Source organism: Dreissena polymorpha, chromosome 3, assembly GCF_020536995.1.
Source record: "Dreissena polymorpha isolate Duluth1 chromosome 3, UMN_Dpol_1.0, whole genome shotgun sequence".
Taxonomy (NCBI): Eukaryota; Metazoa; Mollusca; class Bivalvia; order Myida; family Dreissenidae; genus Dreissena; species Dreissena polymorpha.
Genome location: NC_068357.1, coordinates 14,853,920 through 14,881,639, shown reverse-complemented (window position 1 = coordinate 14,881,639; position 27,720 = coordinate 14,853,920). Strand labels below are relative to the sequence as shown.

Genomic DNA, 27,720 nt, shown 5'->3' with positions numbered 1-27,720 from the left:
GCCTAGGATCATGAAACTTCATACGTACATTGATCATGACTGGCAGATGACCAACTATTGATTTTGAGGTCAATGGACACAGGTGAAGGTCATAGTGACTTGAAATAAGAAAATGGTTTCTAAATGTGACTCCAGAATGCTTACACTAGGATCATGAAACTTAATAGAGACATTGATCATGACCAGCATCTGACCCCTACTGATTTTCAGGTCAATAGGTCAAAGGTCAAGGTCACAGTGACCTGAAACAGTAAAATGGTTAACTGGAAATAGCAAAATGTTTTCCGAATGATAACTCAAGAACGTTACCCCTGGGATCATGAAACTTCATAGGGGCATTGATCATAACTGGCAGATGACTCATTGATTTTCAGGTCACTAGGTCAAAGGTCACAGTGAAACGAGGCAGTAACGTGGTTTACTGGAAATAGGAAAATGCTTTCCAGATGATAACTCAAGAAGGCTTACGCCTGGTATCATGAAACCATCACCACCTCCACCACCACCACAATGACAAAAAACGTATTCACACAATGGCTGCCGTTACAACTGACAGCCCATATGGGGGGCATGCATTTTTACAAACAGCTCTTGTTCTTTTTCAAGTAACCAGTCTTAAAAACTTTTAATGGGCCAAAAAATAATTTTGTTTTGTTAATTTAATGTCACCTGAATATGTATACATGTATTCATAGTGTTTTAAATATAGTGAACTTGTGTTTGCTGTAGGTATAATGGCATTTTTAACATACCTGAAATTACGCATATACTTGCTTGATTTTGTCATTTGCAAAGATTGCCAACATACAACATGAAGAAGTAATTAGGCAAAATTATTTTTACAATACTTGAGGCTGAACCCTACACATTCAGTTTAATTGGGTCTAGCCACTCATTAGTTATCAATAAGAAAGCAGGGAGATTTAATATTTGAGTTTCATCTACAGATCATGAGATGTAGCATTTATAGGTACAGGAAAAGACTCGACCTTGTATAAATGCAAAGGATCTTTCAGTTATAAAATTAGAAGTTTTAAAATTAAAAACAAGCTTGATCTTGTAAACAGAAAATCATTCATTGAGTACACGACTTTCCATTGATTAAATCAGGAACTCCTAACTTAAATTCTTCTAATTCATCATGTATGCTATTGGTTTCTCTTATATGATCCATAAGAATACTTGTAACATAATAAATGACTTGGTGCATATTTGAGGATGTTGACTGCAATCCACAGTCAATAAATTTGTTTGGTAGCATGTTATATTTAATACCTGACATACAGTTGTCCATTCTTATAAATGGTTAGTTTATTCATGTGATCAGCAAGAAAATTTACATGATCCATTGTTGTAGTGCCGAAAAGTCCTGTTGAAAGTTTATCTATGAAAAGCAAAAGTCCACTTTTACTACTCGATTAGATTATGGTTGATTAAAGAATGAGACTATAAATACTCGAAATTGTACACTTGTATTTTGCTCCTGTTCATTGTCTGAGGCTTTTTATTCGAGTCATCATGTGAGATAACATGTGACACGATTGATTGTTCACTTAACAAGCTTGAAGTGCAGGCACATCAAATTAATTTGTGTTCCTCTTCAATTAAAGCATGATGTCTATTTATTAAGAGGGTGTTATTTTCAACTGCTAATATGTAAAAGGTGATTTTCCTATAAAAGACTATTTTACATCTTAACCATTCGAAAATTTAAGTGCGTTTTCCTTTGTTATTTAGCCCTTTTACATTTACAGTACATATGTTAATACTCATACAAAAGACAGAGAATTACATGAGGCTATTCTTGTTCCAAACATTTAAAAATCATTTTGTAGAACTAGATTATTATGCCCCCCTTCGAAGAAGAGGGGGTATATTGCTTTGCTCATGTCGGTCGGTCGGTCTGTCTGTCCACCACGTGGTTGTCAGACGATAACTCGAGAACCCTTGGGCCTAGGAGCATGAAACTTCATAGGTACATTGATCATGACTTGCAGATGACCCCTATTGATTTTGAGGTCACTAGGTCAAAGGTCAAGGTCACGGTGACCAGAAATAGTAAAATGGTTTTTGAATGATAACTCAAGAACGCATACGCCTAGGATCATGAAACTTCATGGGTAGATTGATTATGACTTGCAGATGACCCCTATTGATTTTGAGGTCACTAGGTCGAAGGTCAAGGTCACGGTGACCCGATATAGTAAAATGGTTTCCGGATGATAACTCAAGAACGTTTACGCCTAGGATCATGAAACTTCATAGGTAGATTGATCATGACTTGCAGATGAACCCTATTGATTTTGAGGTCACAAGGTCCAAGGTCACGGTCACCTGAAATAGGAAAATGATTTTCGTATGATAACTCGAGAACGCTTTTGCCTAGAATCATGACACTTCATAGGTACATTAATCGTGACCCGCAGATGACCCCTATTGATTTTCAGGTCAAAGGTCAAGGTCACAGTGACAAAAATCGTATTCACACAATGGCTGCCACTACAACGGAAAGCCCGTATGGGGGGATGCATGTTTTACAAACAGTCCTTGTTAGTTAATACTTCATTATGCAAAGTTATATTAAGCTTTGATGTTTAAAACCATCAACTTCCATGTTCTACAAGTTGTTAATGCATTGTATTCATTAAATTGATCTCAGCACTAAATACTTGTTCATTTTTTTCGATGGTATTGGTAACTCTGCCCTGCCTTTATTTAGATTGATCTCGGTACAATTTATAAACATTTCATTATCAATAGCACTTTGCTTTTTGAGTGGTTACTCCTCCGTTGTTATATGAATAATTTAGTGAAAATGTTAAATGTGTTTAAATATTGTTCCAAAATATTTTATAACACTCAATAGTGATGCCATCAGATTCCGGACTTTTGTTATTTGGCATTTTTAAACGAGCTTGTCAATATTCATATTCAGTTTGTAATCCTTCACATCATTGTTATCTTTTCCTTTAAAGCATAATGTGTTATATTAAACAGGTTGTTTTTTTCAACATTCTTTCGTTTATAGTTTTCCGCAAAATAGGCTTCTCCTATAATTTGACTTTTATTTGTTATGTCTTTGCCATTAACTACTAGTCTGTGTATAGTTTTGAGTTTGCTACTACGTTTTAAAATGTTTGCACAGTATTTTGTATTGTTTTCATTGTGTTCAACATGCTGTGCCCATGCTCAAATTAATATGCCGTTGAGGTGTGTGTGATAAATTCCTTCCATTATTTTTTTGGTGTGTGAAAATTTCCATCTTCAATGGAGGTGGTATAATTTGTGTTTCTTTTATGCATCTGTTTTTCAAGTGCTTCAATGACTTTTATGGCTTCATTTTCAAGTTTGTGTGTTTCTTTTGTTTTTTAGCTTACCTGAGCACAACGTGCTTATGGTGAGCTTTTGTGATTGCCTTTTGTGTGTCGTCTGTCGTGCAGCGTCAACATTTACCTTGTTAACACTTAAAAGGTCATATTTATTGTCCAATCTTCGTGAAACTTGGTCAGAACATGTGTCCCATTAATATCTTGGACAAGTTCGAAAATGCTTCTTATTGTTGAAAAACCTGGGTGCCAAGGGGCGTGGCAGTTTTCCTAATATGGCTATTGTAAAACCTTGTTTAAGACTGTAGAAGTTACATTTTTTGTCCAATCATCATGAAACTTGGTCAGAACATGTGTTCCAATAAAATCTTTGACAATTTCAAAAATGATTCCGTTGGAAGAAAAACATGGCCGCCAGGGGGCGGGGCAGTTTTCCTATTAAGGCTATAGTAAAACTTGTTCACACTGTAGAAGTCAAATTTATTGTCCAATCTTCATGACTTAGTCATAACATTTGTTCTTATGATATTTTAATCGAGTTCGAATATGGACTAATTGGTTGAAAAACGTGGCTGCCAGGTGGCGTGGCAGTTTTTCCTTAAATGGCTACAGTAAAACCTTCATAACACTCTAGAAGTCACATTTTTAGATCCTCACAACATGTTTCCCTATAAAATCTTAAATGAGTTCGAAATGGTTCCAGTTGAATAAAAAACATGGCCGCCATTGGTCGTGGCAGTTTCTTTCGTTTAGTGTTTCGAAAAATAAGCTTCTTCTATCATTTGACTTTGATTTATTACGTCTTTGCCATTAACTACTAGTCAGTGTATAGTTTTGTGTTTGTTTCTACGTTTTAAAATGTTTGCACAGTATTTTGTATTGTTTTCATTGTGTTCAACATGCTGTGCCCCATGCTCGAAGTACTATGCCTTAGGGCCTAACGGCCCTCTTGTTTTAAATGACGTGCATCTTATTGTTGTGTTAAGTATCTTGCCTTTAATTATTTCCTATAAGATGTTTGGATTTGCGTCTTTGTTATCTTAAATTGTATTGGTTATTACCTGTTATATTTGTGTTTCATATTGTGTATTTTTCAAAAGCTATTATTTACTTTTATAAAAAAAAGGAACATTTTGAATAGCATAATTGAAAACTACAATTTCATAAACATATGGCATACAGTTAATCATAATGAAAGAAAATTCACCTGCCACTCAAACACAAAACCAGCAATATTTTGGAGTAAGATTTTTTTTAATATGCGAGTCTATTTGCAACATTATTGACACATGCAACATAAAACCAGGATTTATGACTGATCACTCTGTAGTTGAACTTTAACTGCATGAAATACAACCTGAAATAGCCCAAGGTACTTTAAAGATTTCCATTTCTTTTATCTCTAATAATGGGTTAAAAACAATATTGAAATCCTCTCCGACTATCTATGTTCGGACCATAAACGTTCATTAATGTTAATTGTGTTCTGTGTATTTTTATTCCCCTCTTCGAAGAAGAGAGGGTATATTGCTTTCCTCATGTCGGTCAGTCCGTCCGTCCACCAGGTGGTTGTCTTAGACGATAACTCAAAAACGCTTGGGCCTAGGATCATGAAACTTCATAGGTACATAGATCATGACTCGCAGATGACCCCTATTGATTTTGAGGTCACTAGGTCAAAGGTCACGGTGACCCGAAAGAGTAAAATGGTTTTTGAATGATAACTCAAGAATGCATATGCCTAGGATCATGAAACTTCATGGGTAGATTGATCATGACTTGCAGACGACCCCTATTGATTTTGAGGTCACTAGGTCAAGGTCACCCGAAATACTAAAATGGTTTTTGGATGATAACTCAAGAACGCATATGCCTAGGATCATGAAACTTCACAGGTAGATTGATCATGACTCCCAGATGACCCCTATTGATTTTGAGGTCACAAGGTCAAGGTCACGGTGACCCGAAATAGTAAAATGATTTTCGAATGATAACTCAAGAACGCTTTTGTCAGGATCATGACACTTCATAGGTACATTGATCGCGACTCGCAGATGACCCCTATTGATTTTCAGGTAACTAGGTCAAAGGTCAAGGTAACAGTGACAAAAAACGTATTCACACAATGGCTGCCACTACAACGGACAGCCCATATGGGGGGCATGCATGTTTTACAAACAGCCCTTGTTATATCTATACTTGCTTGTCTGCCAATCATTATTACGTTCAAGTAATCCACTGTTATTCCTCTATGACTTTTACTCAGACAAGCGATGCATTGTTTATTGGTATGTTGTCCGCTAAGATAAATATCTCCGTCCCAACCACTTTTCAATGTTTTTTCTTAGGTATGTTTTAGGTGACTTTCCTGTATAAAAAAGACTTATATAACCTTTTTTTGTCCAACCATTTGAAACTTTTTGTGCAGTTATCTTTGTTTTTTAGCCCTTGTACATTTACAGTACATATGTTAATACTCACACAAAAGAACGAAAATTGCATGATACCATTCTTGTTCCAAACATTTTAAAATCATTTTGTAGAGCTAGATTATTAGTTAGTTCATTATGTCAAGTTATATTAAGCTTTGATGCTAAAAACAATATTCTTCCATGTTCTACAGGTTGTGTTCATTAAATTGATCTCAGCACTAAGTACTTGTTCATTTATTACGATGGTATTGGTAACTTTGCCCTGCCTTCAGATTGATCTCAAAACCATTTTCAAACATTTCATTATCATTAGCACTTACCTTTCAAAATGCCATCATTGTCATTATATTGACTGAAAATAGTCTACCAGTCACACAACTTAATTAATATCTCCCTTTTTAGCTCGACTTATAGAACAAAGGTAGACGGCGTCCGCGTTTGTTTAGTTGTCTGTAATGTCAATTTCCGCAAAGACTATCAAAGATATCCTCTTCAAACTTACAATACTTGCTCAATTTCGCCTGTTTAGTCCATACTGACAAGGCTGGACCATGCTCTAACTTTGTGGTTCATGATTGGATTTACTTTATTTTTGTCCAAAACTCATTTACTTCAGTTTAGTCACTACACTTCTTACCAAGCACCCTAAATCTAGCCCCAGGCCTTCAGCGCCTAGGGCGCTTTGATTTATTTATCGAATTTAAAGAATATGTTACATGAAAGTTCGATACAAAATACTACGAAAACAGAAAATATTTTGATATACGAGATTGTCTTTGCACTCAGACAGTATTGATATTACTGAAATATTAATTCATAAGGATACACATATATATAATTTTGTAACACGTATAGATATTAATAATAATATAAGGCTAAAATGATTAAATATTATTTTAACATTTTAATTCAATGTGTAAACAAATACTGTCGACCTCAACTCTTGTTTAGTGTTCCATTGCGTTGTCGCTTCTGATGGATCACAGCTGTATGTTACCGACTATGATGACAACAAGCTCCTCACCCTGTCTATTGACGGGACGGTCCTGTCATCCTTTGAAGATCCTACACTTCAAGGTCCTACAGGTGTACAAGTGTCAGAAACAGGACAGTTGCTGGTCTGTTGGTTGGGGTCACACGACGTTATCCAAATGAATTGTGAGGGAGGACTGGCAACACTGGTTTGCGGGGATGATGACCTGTGTCGTCCATGGTCTGTGCACTACACTGCAAAAAGTAAAAGGTTGTTTGTTGGACACGATAGTGATGATATTCTTGTAATCGATATACAGTGATATACAGTGAGATGAGAAGAGAATAAGTGTGACCTATATTAAGCAATACATGCAAAACTATCATGCTAAAATCGTATACATGTACACACTAACGAAATCAATATGCAGTAGTCTAATCGTTTTTAAAAGAGTATTATAACAATATGTACAACATCGGTATTTTGCATAAATTTACTTTAAGCACTGTGCATGCGATTATTATAACAAAACAAAGACTTACACTTTTGTTGCACGGGGCTTACACGAAGATCATACATGGGCATGCGTGTAACTATTAATGTGAACAAAGTTACTGATGACTTTGGCAGATGCGTGGAGGCATGTCAGTCGACGAGAAGTGTCTGCATTTAAATGCTATAATGAAAGGATGATAGCTGGACTTTTCATTGTTGGTTGTCTTGTGAAATATACGTGGACGATTGAGAACACCGAGTATGTCTTAAATGATATGACCATTGATTGTCGTATTATATAGGTCGTATGTATAATGTTGCAAAGCCAACATTTAGAGACACCAACGATTTGCTTCAATTTATTACATCGTATTTAAGTTATATCAGAATATTTTATTATGAACTTTCATTGTATGAACTTGTCAAATGAAAAGAAGTGATGTTTAAAGGGGCCTTTTCACATATTTTGGCATTTTTTTAACTTATTCATTAAATGCTTTATATTGATAAATGTAAACATTGGATCGTAAAAGCTCCAGTAAAAAATCAAGAAAAAAATTAAAAAAAAGGAAAAGAACATTGCCCGGAGCAGGTTTCGAACCATTGACCCCTGGAGTCCTGCCAGAGTCCTGAAGTAAAAACGCTTTAGCCTACTGAGCTATTCCGCCGAGTACACATTCTTGACGTATTTTATACGTTATATAAGCAATCTTCGTAGTTTCACAAAATTTAACGACAAAAACAGAACTCTCCAAATTATTCAATCGTTTCGCGTTGCAACGCTTTATAATTTTTAGGTTTTAAAATCGTCAAAAGATGCATATAATGGCTATATTAGAGCATGGTTAATGTTCAGTATTACTGTTTCCTCACAAATATCATAACTAAAACGAAAACTTACGAATCTGAAACAACTTTTTTCAATTTTGTCAATTTACCAAAGCGTGAAAAGATCCCTTTAAGGGACTTGATCACATATTTATTTTCGATTTTTATTAATGATGATCAATAAACGAACATATGCTTTTACCATGAGTCTTGGTCAGTTTAATTTTGCTTGTTTAAGATAATGTATTATTTTTTGTAAGACAATTTTATTTAGTAAGATAATTTTTTAATGGTCGGTTTGTCATACTGTGAACAGATCCCTGTAAAGATTATACGATACATAAATAATACTATATTCATTGTTAACGCACGAAATGAATTTTAATTAGTACTTATAAAATAGTTGTTTATGCGTGTGTTTGTAAGAATCGTCACAAAGATTTCCTTTCCCCACTGACTGACCGACCGGTAGCCTAAGGCGTGAAAGGACCTCTTACTTTGAAATAAGCACACACCTCTATGGAATGATATTTAGGTAAAAATTACATCATTCATGGTAAATATTTACAATATGATTGACGTTTATTCTTATTTGCTTCATAACAATTCCAATATGATTCTTGTCTATTTGTTGATACTTGATGATTGTTGCAACATGCTTGGTGACTATCCAATGTTTGTGTGTTCATTAATCCAGATTCATGATCGATTAGCACATAATTTCACTGCCATAAATGTGTACTTTTAAACTCTAACACACGTGATGAAACTGCACCAGTCATGATGAAATCAGTCACATTTGGTTATGTCAGTAAGCGTAATTAACAACGGAAGTTAGCAACAGGCAGTAAGCAGAATACAATTATTTTTCGTACGACGAATAAATTACTTTTCGGAAAAAGAGAGAACATCAGAACCATATTGATTACTTTACTGAATAATCTGAATTAGTTCCATTTGTTTTATCATCTTTATTGAACTAAATACGTTTATTGTTGCCACTAAGACCAGTAAGCCTACTGGGAACACACGAAATAGACTGCCGTGATTTTTTTTATATTGGTAAGTTGCAGCTGGTACTCCAGAAAATATACATGTACTTTATTCAGGTCAGAACGGAGCTCATGTGAAGGAAGTGTGACCCATTCTAAGTCCAAATAATTACAGTAGAGGTAATCTACTGATGTACAGTGAAAATTGTTTATCGACCTCATATTTATAAAGTAGCCTAACCCCCATTGCCACAGACCTGTGCGTGTAACTTTCAGATTTCTCTAGTCTGTTTACCAGGCTATAATTACGATGTTTATACATTTAAACACATATTTATCATTGTATGTATACATAATCTGTGTGGTATATAGTGAAACATTAAAGTTACTAGTACTCGTGAATATTAAAACTATTGTACCCCTAGTTGAGAAAACAATAGTTTTCTACGATTAATATACACTTCAACACCGTTATTTCGAAGTCGTCGGGACCGTTAAAAAAACGTCGGATTAACGATAATTCGAAATAAACATTTTACAGAAGACTTCTTTGATTCTGTAAAAAAACATTATGGAATTCGCATGGTTCGGTTACACGCTTACTTAAAATCGTAAACTAGTCAGATAACAATAGATTTCACTTGTAACAAACGGAGGAATAAAACGAATCTTTTTCTTGTTTTTATTTTTGTGTAATTACAGAACATATAAAATATAACGAATAGAACAAATTATCAGACATACATATATATGAATACATTTTCGGAAATGAAGTTATATTTTTTGTAACTAATACGCGATGTCTCTCTTAACTCCGGCGTTCGCACAGACGACAAAGGTGTAATTATCGGCTTTTGACGCACCACGACAAAGGTGTGAAAATACACTCAGAAGTTTGCAGTTTTGACTTCGGATTAAAGATTGATAATTTGGTGCGAATGATGTTTGACAAACCATATAAAGTATTATTGAATAATGGGCATTTTTCCTTATATGGCTACATATGGCTATATTAAAACCTTGTTAACACTCTAGAGGCCACATTTTGTGTCCGATCTTCATGAAACTTGGTCAGAAGATTCTTCCCATTAATATCTTGGATGAGTTCGAAAATGATGCCAGTTGGTTGAAAAACATGGCCGTCAGGAGGCGGGGCATTTTTCCTTTTATGGCTATAGTAAAACCTTGTTAACACTATAGAGGCCACATTTAATGCCCGATCTTCATGAAACTTGGTCAGAAGATTTATCCCAATAATTTCTTGGACGAGTTCGAAAATGATGCCAGTTGGTTGAAAAACAAGGCCGCCAGGGGGCGGGGCATTTTTCCATATATGGCTTTAGTTAAACCTTGTTTACACTCTAGAGGCCACATTTATTTTCCGATCATCATGAAACGTGGTCAGAAGATTTGTCCCAATGATATCTTGGACAAGTTTGAAAATTGTTCCGGTTGCTTTAAAAACATGCCCACCAGGGGGCGGGGCATTTTTGTTTATATTGCTATATATGGCTTTAGTAAAACCTTGTTAACACTCTAAAGGCTATATTTATTGTCAGATCTTCATGAAACATGGTCCGATGATTTGTCCCTATAATATCTTGGATGAGTTCGAATATGCTTCCGGTTGGTTGAAAAACATGGCCGCCAAGGGGGCGGGGCATTTTTCCTTATATGGCTATAGTAAAACCATGTTAACACTCTAGAGGCCACATTTCTTGTCCGATCATCATGAAATTTGGTCAGAAGATTGTTTCTAATGATATCTTGGACAAGTTTGAAAATATTTCCGGTTGCTTGAAAAACATGGCCACCAGGGGCGTGGCATTTTTCCTTATATGTCTATATATGGCCTTAGTAAAACTCTAGAGGCCACATTTATTGTCCGATCTTCATGAAACTTGGTCAGAAGATTCATCCTTATTATTTTTTGGACGTATATGAAAATGGTTTGGGTTGGTTGAAAAACATGTACACCAGGGGGCGGGGCATTTTTCCTTATATGGCTATAGTAAAACCTTGTTAACATCATGTAACTTGGTCAGAAGATTTGTCCCATCGATATCTTAGATGAGATGAAAAATAGTTACGGTTGGTTGAAAAACATGGGTACCAGTGGGCGGTGCATTTTTCCTTATATGGCTATAGTAAAAACCTTGTTAACACTCTAGAGGCGACATTTATTGTCTGATCTTCATGAAACTTGGTCACAAGAATTGTCCCAATGATATTTTGGACGAGTTGAAAAATTGTTCCAGTTGATTGAACAACATGGCCACCAGGGGGCGGGACTTTTTTCCTTATATGGCTATTGTAAAAACTTGTTAACACTCTTTAAGTCACATATTTCGTCCAATCTTCATGAAACTTGGTCAGAATATTTGTTTTAATGATATTTTGGATGTGTACAAAAATGTAAGCAGTCTGTTGAAAAACGTTGCCACCAGGGTGTTCACTATTCATGAAAGTTGGTTAGAACATTTGTTCTAATGACATCTTGGGCTGCACAGAACAGGTCAGTTCCTTTGAATCTCAGGTGAGCGACTTTGGGCCTTTCAGACCCTCTTGTTTAAAATGCATATTTGATCATACAATTTGATATCCACGATATTCGGGATCAATAGATTGTGTTGTAATACACAAACTGAAACTTGCTGTGGTGCAGAGTACTAGTACAGCAAAACTCACAAGTTTGTTTTACAGATACAGATTGTGAAAGTACCAATGAAAACACGACGTACATTATTGGTTTTATCTTGTTTTTACATTGGACTGCTTACCTTTAGAATGATTGTTTCTGTCTGATTGTTTCTATCTAGACTTGCATTTTAATTGTATCAGGTACTTTGCAGTTTTCTCTGACAACATGAACGAAGAACTGAAAGAAATGGAGAGAAGTTGACTGTCTGTCCCTGCAGCCGATCAGTGTGACCTAAAGATTCCACGTTATGGGGTCCATCGACATGGTCCGGTTTCGCAGAGGTCGATTGTTGTTCCAGAATAACACTTTTCCCTGCCGTTTTCTCAATTCTATCAACACTGAATTTGGGCTTGAGCATCACAAATCTGTTATTTGTATTAGTAAGCACGGGAAGGCAGTCGGATTAAGGTTTTATTTTCTTTTAAAATGAAAGCGTATGAGTTGAAAATTGTAGGGAAAAATACTAATACATTTGAAAACACATAGTTTGGTTTTTATCAATTTCGACAAAGATAACATGCGTATTTATTTTTAACAGTTCTGATGAAACGCGAAATATAAGTAAAGGTTTACTTGAGGTAAGCAATCTAATAAAGCGCGAAGTATTTACAAGTTAATTAAAATAACAATGACTCTATTTATAAACGCAGTATTTACAACAACCAGGAGCTGTTAAAGCGCACAAAACAGGCACCAATCACCACTGCAATATGGCATAGGAAAGGAAAGTGGACTGGACATACGCGGATAGAAACCAGACCAATATCCGGAACGCCCCGGATAAAAACTCTCATGGAACAAGGAAAAAAGGTCGTCCGGTTCTCACATGGGGGCGAACCCTTCACGCTGAGCTCCAAAAAGCCAGAATGTCATGGGGAGAAGCCAAACATGTGGCCCCAAGATCGGGACCGATGTCGTGCTGAGGTTGCGGCCCTATGCCCGAGGTGAGGTGAAGAGGATTCAGGTAAAGTAAGTTTCTACTACTGCTGTATGGGCATTTTATCTTCTCGAGCGCCGCTAAACTTGATGCAAAGATGCAAGGGTAAAACTAATGTTCTACGGTGGAGCTTCCACCTGCCCATATAGCTTCTCCTGCCGGCTTACAGGTTCTGGTGATGAGTTTTCCTTTAGGGTTTATAAGTCTTTAGATTCCTTGAGGATATATTCGGTCATTTGGTCGGGGCACATAAGAGTGTGCAGGAAGATGAATCTCTTATGCATGCGATGGATAAGTTTATTATTCCATGTTCTAAGTCGGAATATGGCCACCTGTTTTAAACTGGAGAAGTGGTAGTATCTGTTTAGTTGTGAATGTCACTTGAAGATAGTGCGCATTTCATCTGCTTGTTGGCTGTTGATCTTCCAGGTTTGTCCAATCATCTGTTAAGTCTACTTTGCTGCTTATGGTGTTTGCAGCATGTATCACGGATTTCACCTAGGCCCTGCAGTGTGTGCCTTGGAATGCTGTTATAATTGCATCTGCCTAACACTCTGCGTCTGTTAACCCATTTATGCCTAGTGGACTCTCCCATCCTTCTAAATTGGATCAATTTATTTCCAAAATTAGGGATGTCTAGTATATTTATTTCTATGTTTAAAATATTTCTTAAAGAAATTCCTTTAAGCAAACAGCGAAGAGCGTAGACTGTTCCATCTATCGAGAAGAACAGTCTACGCTGTTTGCAAAGGCCTTTTTTCTAGACGCTAGGCATAAATGGGTTAACTAAACGCACGCTCCAGCTCCCCCTTTCTGAATTGCTTGCGTGGTACATATCGTGATGTCGAGGATTCCGTCATGAACGATCTCTTGCGTTTTATGATGAATATGCAATGGTTACTCAAAAAGTGTAGGGTAAACAGTCTATGTCTCACACCTTTGCTAAATGGAAACTACTTGGCTGGTATCTGCGCATATGTCCATAATGTAAGATAAATATAATTAAGATACCGTTTAAAATATAAAAAGTAGCACTCGCATATAACAATATCTGTTGTCATGAATATAGCAGAAAAAGATAATATTTACGCATATAATGATAAATATCTACCGTTCGTTCCATGTTCTCCTTTCTTGTTATGTGTCATAAAACTGCAGGTAATTAGGTTTCATTGATGCATGTTAGCAATACAAACGTTCATCACAAAGGCTACAAAATGCATTCCTTAATATGCATTTTCCAACCAATAATTTCAACATTTAGATAATCATTATAAACCCAGTTGTTATAAATTGCTCTTATTGTGATCTTTAAAAAAAATCCGTTTCACTTTATAATTTGTGTTTTTCATATTTACATTTCACACATTTGAACACAACCGTTCATTTAAACTGCAGTCTGCTATATGAGCGTGTTTAAAGATTTAATGACGTATTTGTTTTTTCTCTCTGTGTGTGTGTGTGTGTGTAAAAATCACGACAAGTAAATGTTTCTCGCTTCATTTTTTCTATTGATTAAATTTATGTGAAATTAGTATAATTCACGATTTCTTCTACGACTATTTCGTGTGTGTAATGTCCAATGCACATCGAACCAAGTAAACGTTACCAGACTGTCTCATGTACTGTAAAACGCTAAATATTCGCGGATTGTATTATTTACATATTTTGAAACATTTTTTCGAAGAGTATTTTTTGAAAAAAAAGTGACATACTAAATATCATATATGGTTCTTGATTTTTAATATCATATGATGTCAGACTCGTTTCATATTGCGTTATATGAAAAGTCGTCAACCATATATTCTCTATATATTCACTGGTTAGTGTCATATGGTTCATTTCCAGTTAAACACTAAAAGTGATACGCAAGCAATGCAAACGCTTTTCCGCGTGCTTGTTTTTAAGGAATAGGTTCAACCTGTTTGTCAGTCAGATTTTTTAAGTTGAGTATATATTCAAATGGGAAAGAATATAAAGAATAAATCAAAAGCCGAAGACACACTTTAATGATAATTACACAGTAAGTTTATAAAGTTGTGTATATATGTGATGGAAAAGCATATACATAATAAATCAAAAAGCCTAAGACACATTTAAATGATAATTACACAGCCAGTTTATTAAATTGTGTATATATTCTAATGGGAAAGCATATACATGATAAATCAAAAAGCCTAAGACACATTTTAATGATAATTACAGTCAGTTTATTAAGTTATGTATATATTATAATGGGAAAGCATATACATGATAAGACACATTTTAATGATAATTACACAGTAAGTTTATTAAGTCGTGTATATATTATTCTGGCAAAGCATATTAATCAAATATAATTACACCGTCAGTTCATTAATGTGCGTTTGGACTCATCTTCCTTTTAGCAATACACAATGAACCGCATGCGCTTTCAAGTCGACAAGTGCAGTCTAACAAAACGGCACACGTTAATATATTAATACAATATTAGTATTGCTAACATTTCTGGTCAAACAACGGCATTGTAGCTCCTACAGGATGGTATATCCAAGTTAAACCACAACCACTTTCTCATCTCTACATCAAATGTCTCTGGTAATCTCCTCAAGCTCCATTTCTTTACCTGCACTTAAGTGAATTTTTACCCTAAAATTGCACGCAACATATCCCATAGATTCAGTTTATCAAGAGGACAACCTTCTACGAACATTGGGAATATCACCTCCGTCAGTATCTCTGATAAGCGAAACAATATCTCCTGCAGTCGAGCATTAGAATAATCCACCACTCCGTTTTCATCCTTACATTTCTCACATCTTATCATATACATCACCCACAGCATCTCTACCTCCATTCTTATCGTCATGAACCACAACATTGGCTCTGGGGACGCGACAACGGCCTGTCGTATCTTCGGCAATCTCAGTAACACCTTCGGTCCTTCCACCATCATGTCCGTGATATCTGCTACCCATTTACTTTGCTGTTTGTCATCCAAACCACTGGCTTCCATTAAATTTCTCTCCGGAATCATGAAATATGATAGGTTTTTATTGGCAATGGCAGATCTAAGTTCTCTCAGTCCGTCATGCAGCCAGTGAAACAAACTCCGTGCATTAAACCGGTTCTGTGGGTTACTCTCAGCTTGCCACAATACAATATTTTTCATCACATAAGATGTTATTTCTTTCTTACAAGGCATAAGGACATGGTTGAGGATCATTTTAAGCAAAACATACACTTTCACTTGTGTGTCATTAAGATTGTTCACTAGTTCTGTCTCACCGGTGTTAAAGCAAATCCTCCATTCTGAGTTCTTGTTCTCACTTCCCTTACACCCTACCGGGGTTACATAAGCTCCCAATGATACCACTTTCTTAACTACGACTGGTGACGGCCAATGACGGTGGCGGGTAGCCCATCTGTTTAGGATGCTGGGACAGTGGCAGCGTATTGACAATACCATATCCATAGGAATTCCATCAATTGTATTCGGTACTCAAGGTCCCGCGCGTTCATGTCGCACTATTCTAGGTGATGACACAAAAAAGTCTAAATTTCCCGACAGAAAATCTACCAATAAACTGCTACTTAAAAGAACGTCTCCAAATCCATTATCAGACAGAGAATTTTCAATTATTCCCCAACGTTTATGCGCTGGTCTCTCTTGTAACAGTCTGCAGTGTCCTGGGTATACACGTGTATCCATCCTAAACACATCTATGTGTCCTGGTATGGTGTGAAGATTGATACCAGTTTCAACACTGAGGACATTTCTCAGCGGGTATAAAGTATCAAAGTCACTTTCGAACCGGCATGTCAGCCCCTCTGCCTTGCTTCCAGCTGTGATTTTAAAGAATCCACTTGTAGAATGCGCATTCTGCAGCCTATCCAACTCCCTGTACTTCTCAACCCGCCAACGTCTAAACTCCTCGCCGTTACCCAAGCGGGTCATTATAGTACAGATCTCCACGGACACACTTTCGACATAATTCTGGAAACAAAATCAGAGGGAGTAATCACGTGACAAACAAGATGGCGACGTCCATGCACGGGCAGGTTTTTTTCGTCGTTTTATACCATTTATTACTTGTATTTTTATTTTTTTATTACGCCCACTTTCCAGCCATATTAGGAAGAAAGTTACTGACTTTTATTTGTATGTAATTTTCGCTATATATCTCTACTTTATTCGGTGCAAAATTTCTTAGCGGGATGACCTAATTAGGGCTCCACTAAGAAAATTTGCACCGAGTAAAGTCGAGATATAAAGCGAATTTAAATACGAAATAAACGGTAATCACCTTTTTTCTGATATGGCTGGAAAGTGAGCGTCATTTAAAAAATAGACAGAAGTAATAAAGGGTATAAAACGGCGAAAAATAACTGTCTCGGTATGGACGTCGCCATCTTGGCTATCACGTGATTACCCCATCTGAAAATAGCACAATTATAATGTCATAAATGATTCGTATTTTTTTAGCAATAAATGCTTTAAAATACAATATTTGGAGTTGGTTGACATACAGTTACTGTTTATTGATACATTTTTACTTTACGTATAAATGGAGTGTAATAACTTCTGAAATACGAATTAACTGTATGTGGAATTATTAAATGATACCAGAAATACTATGAGTTAAAATAAATGCATACATATTTTTGTCATTTTATATATTAAGGTACATACATTTACAGTGAGTTTTATTAGTAGTGTAGAAAAACACTCGCCCATTTATTGGAAACAAATGAATATTACGGTACTCTCAAATTATTATGAAGGAACATGACGTTTTTATTTGATCGCGCGTGTAAAATGTTTGTTGAACTGTGGGTGAAATATACACAAAACGTAGTTCTTGGCTAATAAACTAGTAAGATCGAATAAACCCACATGGTAATTCAATACGGATTTGCTTAGTTGAATGTACTGTAAGTTTGAAATGTAATTCCGTGTGATTATGGAAAGTACTGTCAACAGTATTAACCTAATTAAATAGGGATATAAATTGAGCACCATAGGGAGAAAACTAAATGAAGTTATTTTATATTAAATTGGATATACATTTAGAGAGACGACTGTACAGGCTACTGTGTCTGGGAACGTGTATGGTTTCATACTTGCCTTAGAGTGACGACTGTACAGACTGTCTTCGGGAGCGCTTTCAGTTTTTGACACCGCAATGTTGACGCCTCCTTCTGCCATTTTCAGTCGGCTGTGTGCACATATTTGTATTTAAACATTTAAATACAATCATAAAGCAGATAGCTAACATATGTCGTATGAGATAACCGCGAACCGCAACCCAACAGATTAAACATTGGTCCTGTTTAATTATGGTGATATGTATGGAATCCGGATAGTGCCATCTATAATCATGCCCGTCTTTCATCAAGGGCGACCCACGGCACACGAAGCGATATACGATATTTTGCGCGACACACAAAGCGACACACGCTATTTTGCGCGATACACGCAGCGACGCACGATATTTTGCGCGATACACGAAGCGACGCGCGAGAATGTACCACGAAATATCGCCCAAGAAGGTTGTGTAGGTAGCCCAAAAGGCGATATATCGTGGCAAATATCGCGTGTCGCTTCATGTATCGCGCAAAATATCGTGTGTCGCTTTGAGTATCGCGCAAAATATCGTGTATCGCTTCGTGTGCCGTGTGTCGCCCTTGGTGAAAGACGGGCTAGATTATAGATAACATTATCCGGATTCCGAAAAACTTATAGGAAAACACAGGCACTTTTAAGTAGAATTAGAAAGATACAATACTATTTAGTGTTAATGCACATTTCGATTGATGGTTCAATAATATTAAATAAATATGTAAAAGTTCATTAAGAAGACATTAACACGATTGAGAAGAACATGTAATACTATTTTCAAAAGAACTTACCTTCAGCGCAATCACTGAATTCAATTGGAGCAAAAGTAAAATGACTTATTCTTTACGTACATTCTATATACAGCGTCTTGTCACACTACAGAACTATATTTTCCCAAATGACACAATCTTCCTGGTCCGTGTATAAAGGTTACAGTATATTAAATAAACGTTTCATATAGGAGGTTACAGTATACTAAATAAACGTTTCGTGTAGGGCTGTACTCTAAAAAAAACACAACATAGTTGACTCGAAGGCATGTTTTACACTTAGACTGTTTTTTCGGTTTTATCGTTTGGAGATAGTGGTAGGGCATGAATAGGTGTTCACTACTGAATCCCTGCAATATGATAAACTTAGAGACTATAGTAAAGCATCATTCTATACATAGATGGTGACGTCACTAGTAATACTGGTGTGTACACAATGGTAAAGCATTGCAATGAAAAATGTTACATTACACTATGAAACGTCCGGGGAAAAAAAGTTGCAGAAACAGTCGCTTTTGATTTGCGTCGAGTTCTTTCTGGGTTTGAACATGATATATCTTTTTTATTGCATGAATCGATTCCGCTTAGAATGGCCATTAAGAAAAGGTATGGTTATGGTGGTCTCTATGTGCAAAATGTTGCATTTATTTTCGCTGAAAATTGTCGCTTTTACATTGAATTATATAGGGAAACTATTTAGTATATTATGACCTAAACTCAACCTCCGCGCAAAGATTTTACTGGAACCAGCATAGCTGGATCAAGCTGGATCTAATACGGTAATGCTCATCTGAGACTGAAGTGTTGAAAAGGACTCTTACTAATAACGCTTGATTGGTCATCATATGCTCAGTTGCTATGTAAAAGTTTCCCCGAATACTCTTAAGTATAATTCAAAGTACCCGAGGTGCGGTAATATACTAAAAATTACCCTGAAATATGGACAGGTGCCTTTAACTGTATTTTCAGTACCCGGGGTTGATTGTAGTATAAAGTACTTTTAAGTAGTACCGGAGCAGACAACGACACATTGGGACTATAAAATATACTTAAAAGTACCCTGGACTATGGGCGGATACCTTAAGCGCATTTTCCATACCCGGGGTATATTGTAGAATAGAGAGTAGTATCCAGGGTACTTTAAAGTAGTGCATGAACTTACAACAACCAATTTAGAGCCACTTACAGCATTAAGGGAGCCTGATCATATAGTGATAAGAAGCACGTTTGATCATCCAAAATATAGCATTCTTCGCAATCAGTATTTACTGTTATATATATTTAAATCACTAGCCTGGGGGCAGTTTTTGCACTGGTTTTACATTAATTTTGTCAGATGTAAAAAACAGGTGTGTATGGGTGTTGGTTTTAAGTTCAAATGGAGTAGTAAAGTATGCATGGGTAAGATAGCTAAGTTGGTAGATCCTTTTGGTAGTGTTCCAACGGTCGTGGATTCGAGCGCGGTACTGGGTGAACTTTTCCTGCATGGTTTACTTCAGGTATATTTATCCATGTACTCATCTGCCCAAAATTCAGTCGTCATCTGATAATAATGAGTCGTGTTCTGAGAAAACTGGGCATAATGCATGTGCGTAAAGTGTCGTCCCAGATTAGCCTGTGCTGTCCGCACGCGACTCTAACGATCAAGTCTACGTGATGAAATATTTTGACTTTTAAAAGACACAAACTGGAACTTGTGATTAATGTTCAAGAGTCTGAAATTCCTTTAAGCAAACAGCGCAGACCCTGATGAGACGCCGCATCATGCGGCGTCTCATCTGGGTCTACGCTGTTTGCCAAGGCCTTTTGTCTAGACGCTAGGCATAAATGGGTTAATGTTCAAGAGCCTGTCTTACGAATCACATTCAAACCATGAATTTCACTTTCAGACTAGAGGAGGAGGTTTTGAAGACGTTGTTTAAGTGGTGCACGCATGCACACTTAAACCACTTGTTAATAACTAGGAGTGTTCTCCTTAACAAGGAAGATTTTAGGTTGGTAAGTCTATTCATAATTAGAAATGTTCATCTGGCACTGAGTGATTTCTGAAGGATATACTCAAGATAACAATACCATTATTGTGACTATGTACTTGAAGAAGCATTTTTCGATGAAAACCCATCACGTTAAAGACGGTTTTCTAAATGATGCAAAGTGGACACCTAATATACAACTTTAAACAATCCCCACGCACAATATGCTATTCAAAGTATTAGTTATTGACTGACATTTATATTTTAGTCATCAACTACAGTGTATAAGAATACATCAATGTGCTTTGTTATCTCCTACTCCATACATGGCGGCATAGTGCTTGCATGCTACTAAATAGACAATTGTTATCATTATTTTTCAATGCTTGTCATACATCAATACAAGCAATTATTTCCTATTTGCCTTATTAAACTAACGTGCAGATACGTTTTGGTCAACCTAAATGAAATTATATGGATTTAAAGAGGTTTACAATTCAATTACAGTATCATTAAAAATCTTTAATAAAATCTCATTCTACCACCACCCGCAACCTGTTTTCTGTTGACAATAAAGGAAATCAGCGATAAATCATGTTAAACATTCTGCAATAAACCATGGGGTTATTCTGCAATACATCATGGGCAATCGTGATACATCGACTATCTCCGGAATCGTCCGTAAGAAGACTCTGCAATAAATCGTCATCTGATACAGAGTGACATCTGGGGTTATTCTGCAATAAATTATTGGCTCATCCTGCATCAAAGCCTATAAATGTTGCAAGTTTTTTTCCTTTTTAGAGAAAATAATGGGATCACCATTTAACATTGTCACACACATTTCACACTTTTTAACATGTCCAATACATTTTTACAAAAAACAGCCGTTTTACATTGTTAAAAACTGACTTTTTGCATTAAAAACTGTCAAAAACGGCCATTTTACTTTTTAAAAACCACAATTTGTGTTATTGATTTTTATTCTGATCTTGGAAATTGTTTTTCTTACTCATGTAACTTGCTATGTTTGTTTTAATTTAATTATACTCGTTTAGGAAACTGGTGAAACCGACGTAGTAACGTAAGCCTGGCCTAAAAACAAAACTATTGCATAACAAAATAAGTATATTATGCAGCAAAACTTGATGTTCTATTTAATAACATATATTTAAAAAAAATCAGCATGGGAATCCAGATTTGTTCAAATCTGAAGTAACGGTAAAGAACTCAAAGCAACTTGTAAAGGTTAAACGGAAATATATTGATTACAATGCAGATCATTTGACGAACGTTAATAACATGAGTAATGTACGGATGACCGAGAGCGAAAAAAGTGCAACAATTCAGAATCTACATATTTTTCATACTGTTTATAACTATAAATTTTGTTTAAATTGTGATCCAGTCGTCTGAACTTTGTTTTAAATGCATTTTCACGAAATGCACGAAAGGTTTAAACATTGTAAATATTCGTGATTTGTAGGAAATACTGAAAATGAGACAGCAAAATTGATGACAAAGGCTTTAAACACAGAGAAAAATATGCTTACAATTCATACAAGATTAATGAAAGTCAATGCATACCTAATGTTTCCAACCAACGACAACACAGAGGCAAACATGTTTAAAAAAATTCATAGAAATTATTAGTAAGTCTGTCAATATTTATAGATGATGTATGTTGTGTGCTGTTGTAGTTTTGTTTAAAAAATGTCCACACCATGAGAATATCATCATATTGCCTTAGTTTAATAAAGTTATAACGCAACTGTTTAACATGCTTTACATATACTTATGCATTTAACCTGTTTCATGGTCGGGCTGTCGGCGACTAAACCGGCTCTCCCACTATGGTATCACGATAATTCGGACTCCTTGGTTACGAGGGTATCTGGGTAACCGAGCAGCTCGAAGAATAAGAGCTGACAAGGGGCGGATGAACACATAGACGTTTCAACGGCCAACCCAGGGGCAGTTGAAATGGAAGTCACCTTTACGGGAAAGTAAGACATTCTTGCTCTGCCACTAGTCAAGGGGAGCACCTTAGATAATGCGAGTACCCATTCAGTCGTCCTGCCAGGGTTACGGTCCTGCAACCTCCCATGTCAGGTTTTGGTTAATAAAAGGCTAAGGAAGTCAACCCCTACTTCAAATCCGGAGCCAGAGTCTCTAAGGCGGTTTGACCTTGTCAAACAATTCACTCCGGTAACTCCTGCGACGTTGCTGGTGCCAAGATGAATTGTCTTCCCCTTTCCCTTCGACTTACCAGCTTGCGTGGAGAGGGGGGACTGCTGCATGGGCTACAGCTGTACTCCATACCACTCTGTCCAGTCTTGCGCCCTGGAGAGGTCACTCCAGCTTCGCTGCATAGCGTCGACAAAACACGGGGAGCAGCAGTTACATGTTATAAGCCATCCGCTCCATTTGCGTGAGATTGGCGCCAGGTGCCGCTTCCGACGGTGGGAGAAATCACCATATATAATTGGACAGCTACCGCCCCCACCCCTTATGCAGGGTAGCCCCCAGTCAGTTAGGTGCTGTCCCACCACAGTCCGCCAACCTTGCTGGGTGCATACAGGCTCTGGGTACTCAAATACCTGACACGTGGATTGCGATTAGTGCACAATGCAATACAATTTACAACAAAAATGTTAACTCATTCCATTGAACTGGACACCTGGAATGTAAGAACACTGACTCTATTATCGAATGACCTCCCGATTGAAATAGTTTTATATTATGTTATTGTGTTATGTATTATAGGTCGGATGCCTTGATTTACTTAATAAACTGTGCTGTTCTGTTCTATCAGTGATTCACGAAAGACATCGGTTATCAACTATGAACGTGTGAGAGTCCAGGTCGACATCGCTACACTGCAGGAGACGCGGCTTGCTGATTCTGGAAACCTAAGAGAAAATTACTTTTCTTTCTTCTGGCAAGGGAAGAGTGCTGAGGACACCAGAGAGTACGATGTCGGTTTTGTTGTCATGAATTCTCGCTTAGGGATGATAGAAACATGCCAACAATGAACGAAAAGACTCCGTCTCCAAACCACATATAAGTCAGACAATCTGATCAGTATACATGCACCAACACTCAGTTCCACCAAGGATTCCAAGCACGAGTGCTACAGCCATCAACACTCGCTTATCAACATGATTTCCCAAGAAGTTTACCTGGCACTGCTGGGTGACTTAAATGCTAGAGCAGGCACCGAATACAACTCTTGGTCCCCATGTCTTAGAAAATTTGGAGTTGGAAAGATGAATTAGAATGTGCAGCGACTCCTGGAGCTATGCTCACACCATCACCTCAGCTTCACCAACTCCGTCTTCCAGACCAAACCGAAGCATTAAGTATCTTAGAGAAACCGTCGTTCCAAACACTGACACCAGCTCGACCTGATCGTTACCAGGCGATCTGTGTCCTCCTTGCCCGCACCTTCCAAAGTGCTGAATGAGACACTGACCACTCGCTGGCTGCAAGATGAGGCTAAAGCCATAGAAGGATCATCGCTACGGGCCTGAGGGCGAACCTCGTATTGATGTGAGCAAGACCGCCTTCCCTGACAAGGTGGTGCAGTTTACCCAAGCCCTTTCAGAGGTATTCCACATAGAGCCTCCTAATGGCACAGCCGAAGAGCTATGGGATCACATCAGCGACAGTACACAACACTTCCATGAAAGTCTTCGAAAAGAGGCAGACCAAAAGAGCAATTGTTTTTAGGCCCACTGGTCTATACCGGTATATACGCCAGCAAAACTTAGAACGTGTGTACACTCGTCCTAGGAAAAAAGACTAAGCGCGCTCCGTTTTCGCTGTCTCCGACGCGTACATGGAATGTCATGGAGCGACCGCCTGACCAATAACGATATGCATCGGATTGAAAACCGCCGAATCTACAAGGACGTAATGTACGGTGAGCTTGCTACAGGCAAGAGAGTATCTGGTCGGCCACGTCTCCGTTACTTGACGTCTACCAGCGCAACATGAAAGCTATTGACGTAAATTCTTGTTTTCCGTTCAAAGAAAATATACTTTGCAATAATTGAGGAACTAAACATGAAAATATCATTGAGTCATGGAATCATGCAGCTGTTTCTTTAGACTTGAAGCATAATATTCGTCTTTTTTATGTTACGTAACGTTTTAAAATGCAATTTTTAAGAGGCGTTATAATATCACTGGAAGATAACTATTTTGCTAGTATTTACCTAATCTTGAGCGCTATTTCCGGAACATTTAATATGTTGATTAAGTACTTATTAATTAAGCACATTTATTAATATTATGAAAGTTCATTTTTCTCTTCAAGCGCAAAACTGTAAGGTATAAGATGTTTGGTTATAAATCTTGTTTTAGAGCTAAACTCCCTTGACAAATCTCCGTGATTTGTTGAATGTAATAGTAGTCACGTGACAAACCAGGTTGTATTAAATGTTGTGACGTCATATATACGTGACGTCACAACTTCCTTCTTAACTTGTACAATATTTACAATTTTACAATATTTTTGCAATATTTTTACAATTTTTTTACAATAAGTTTACAATTGTTAAATTTAATTTTTTTTTTTACTCTCGAACTAATTAGAATAAATTATAATACACCTTACCAATCCACAAGGCCCGCAAGAAGCCACACTGACGAAAATTAGTGATTTATTATAATGAAAGGGAGAGAAATACGCGAAAAAAAAGCCATTGATAAGTTATCTCTACATGACAACAGCGCAGCGCCATTCGTTTTTATGCCCCCGAAGGTGGGCATATAGTGATCGCACTGTCCGTCCTTCTGTCCGTCCGTCTGTCTGTCCGTCACACTTTTTTTTAAATGCTCATAACGTCTATGTCGCTTCAGATGTAACCTTTATATTTGGTATGCATGTGTATATGGACAAGGCCTTTCCATACGCACACAAATGTTTACCCCTTTCTCCTTGAACTTCAACTTAGGGTCCGCGTTTAGGTTTCGAAATATGCGTTAAGGTTTCGAAAAATGCTCATAACTTCTATGTCGCTTCAGTTGTAACCTATATATTTGGTATGCATGTGTATATGGACAAGGCCTTTCCATACGCACACACATTTTTACCCATTTCACCTTGAAGTTCAACTTAGGGTCTGCGTTTAGGTTTCGAAATATGCGTTTAGGTTTCGAAAAATGCTCATAACTTCTATGTCGCTTCAGATGTAACCTTCATATTTGGTATGCATGTGTATAATACGGAATACCGTTAGGACCTTCGTGGTTGCACATTAAATCCAGAGGGCGAGAATGCGAGATCGCGAGAGTACGATGACGAAAATGCGACAATACGATGACGACAGTGCGACAATACGATGGCGAGAATGCGAGAACGCGATAGTACGATGACAATGCGACCACAATGGCCCTAACGATATTCCGTAGTATATGGACAAGGCCTTTCCTTACGCATACAAATCTTTTACATTGACCGTGAACTTAGGGTTCGCGTTTAGGTTTTGAAATCTGCGTTTAGGTTTCAAAAAAAGCGTTTTTCGGGGGCATATAACATCCTATAGTGACAGCTCTTGTTTGTTTACCGTTTTATCAAATCAAGAACGATAAAGGGGACCAAACACTTCGTTTCATATTTGAAACATTGATTTTCTTAGAATAAAGAATGAAATGAAATTAGAACAGGGAAATAAGAAATGTGTTTTGTTTATTAATAAGCGCAACCGAAACAGATATAATGAAGTCCATTTTTGTGTTTCGGTGAAAAGGAAATCGTAGTATGAACTAATAATAGTTGATGTATGTGTTTCGTTTTGTCGAATGCAATACGAAAAACGAAGGGACGGTAATATACACGGACCTTCCGATCATGTTACCTTAACTATCCCTGGACGTCTAAATTAAAAGAATTTGGAAGCAAAAATGATGCTACTGAACTTCATTCTCGCGCTTTACCCGAGTACAGGCGGTGAAAATTGTGGCCAGGGGGACAAAGTCTAAAAGAAGGCTGTAAAGGTCATATAATGAGCACTAGGAGTGAACATGAAGATATGAAGGCTTCCTGACAGCACATTTATACAGAAGAGTTAAGCCACTATATATTTTATCGTATAAAATGTAATACTGAGTATTTGCATATAGCTCCACACTATGAAAACAAGTTTGGATTGTCCCTTCGAATGTGATGCAGACTGTTCATTACAGAGAAAAATTACGATAATATGGCTCTTAGTTCTTGATGATGCTTATCACCTCAAATCTTAAAAACAATAAGTTATTTAATTAACATTTGTATTTACTTTATTTAATCGTGCCTGTGTTTTGTTGATTATTGCTTCTGAGCTAACTAGGAGGATTTGCATGCCTTTCAATCGGTTTAAACCCAAAGGCTTTGCATTTACAGTTTAAAGATAAATGTCAGCTTTAATAATTGTTGTGTTATGACGTGTTGTATTGCATTGTATTGTATGTATCATATGTATTGTATGTATTGTATGTATGTATTGTATATATTGTATGTCTTGTATGTATTGTATTGTATGTATTGTATGTATTGTATTGTATGTATTGTATTGTATCGTATTGTATGTATAGTATGTATTTTATGTATCGTATGCATTGTATGTATTGTATGTATGTATGTATTGTATTGTATGGTATTGCATGGTTTGCATTGTATGTATTGTATTGTATGTATTGTATGGCATTTCATGGTTTGTATTGTATGTATTGTATTGTATGGTATTGCATGGTTTGTATTGTATGTATTATATTGTATATATTGTATGTATTATATTGTATGTATTGTATGTATTGTATTGCATGCATTGTATTGTATGCATTGTATGTATTGTATGTATTGTATTGTATGTATAGTATGTATTGTATTGTATCGTATTGTATGTATTTTATGTATCGTATGCATTGTATGTATTGTATGTATGTATTGTATGTATTGTATTGTATCGTATTGCATGGTTTGTATTGTATGTATTGTATGTATTGTATTGTATGGTATGTATTATATTGTATGTATTGTACTGTATTGTATTGATATGTATTGTATTGATATGTATTGTATTGAAATGTATGTATGGTATTGTACTGTATTGTATGCATAGTACTGTATTGTTCTGTATTGCTTTACCAACTGGTAACTTGACTAAAATAAATGTCCAGTGGGTGTAACTAAGAAATTCTCTCA

General features: G+C 36.6%; 1 protein-coding gene across 4 annotated transcripts in view; it reads left to right on the top strand.

The window, feature by feature from the left end:
* Positions 1-27,720, top strand: part of LOC127873084 (uncharacterized) — a 344,149-nt gene that overhangs the window by 58,654 nt on the left and 257,775 nt on the right. The window lies entirely within an intron of this gene.